Below are 981 nucleotides of genomic sequence, written 5' to 3'. Positions count from 1 at the left end.
GCCATGCCCACTTATTTACATTATTACCTGCACCTGTGTTTGTGCCACAGCGGCCGCCAGCCAAGTAGTTGCAACAGAGACCCAAGGTTTGGGAAACCTAACATATTTATACTCTGGTCCTTCACAGAGAAAGATCTCCCAGTCCTTGGATTGGCCCCTTAGGTAGGTCTGATTATCCCATTGTATGCATGAAGAAACAGAGGGGCTAGGTTACTCACCCCAGGGGACAGGGGTAGGAAGTTGCACAGCTGGGATTTGAACCTGGACAGTCCGACTCCAGAGCTGTGCACCTTGTCACTCCATCACTTTGCATCCAATCAGTATCTGTGCCTTTTGAAGGTGAGGCTTGTGTCAGTACAAGTGGGAAGAGGGGAGGCTCAACATCTGGCTATGGGGCAGAAGGAAGTCCTTCATCCAGTGTGCAGAGGCCTGCATTTCAGGACTGCCCCCAGCACAAGGATGGTTGCTAGTGGAGACAGGTGTCTTGGCAAAATAGCGGGGGCTGTGGGCCCCTTTCTGGGCCCAGGGACACCTGGTCTAACCTGACTCTAGGCCAGTGGCTGCAACAGCCGTCTCAGCCCGATTGCACGGGACCTCCCCAGGTGGGACGCTGGAAGAAGCCCTGGCAGCCAGCAGGGAGGAGGTCACCGTGACCCCAGGCTGGCTAGAGCGCTCCTGAGGAGTGGGCTCAGAGGCCAGGGCCGAGGCAGGCAAGCATCGGGTTACAGAGAGTGCAGGCTTGGCTCCTGTCCATCCTGGGCCGGGGTGGCTGCAGCCAGCGCGGACAGGGTATTGCGGGGCACGCCTGCCCGGGCATTGCCACGGGCTTCCTCCTCCTCCTCCTCCTCCTCCTCCTCCTCCTCCTCCTCCTCCTCCTCGGTTGAGGCGGGAGCAGTGGGGGCTGTGTCCTCAGATTCGCGGAATTGACCGGGCTCCGCATGATGTCACAGGCAGGAACACTTCCAGCAGGCCGGTGTTGCT

This window comes from Vulpes vulpes, chromosome 3, assembly GCF_048418805.1.
Source record: "Vulpes vulpes isolate BD-2025 chromosome 3, VulVul3, whole genome shotgun sequence".
Taxonomy (NCBI): domain Eukaryota; kingdom Metazoa; phylum Chordata; class Mammalia; order Carnivora; family Canidae; genus Vulpes; species Vulpes vulpes.
This window is presented reverse-complemented; position numbering follows the sequence as displayed.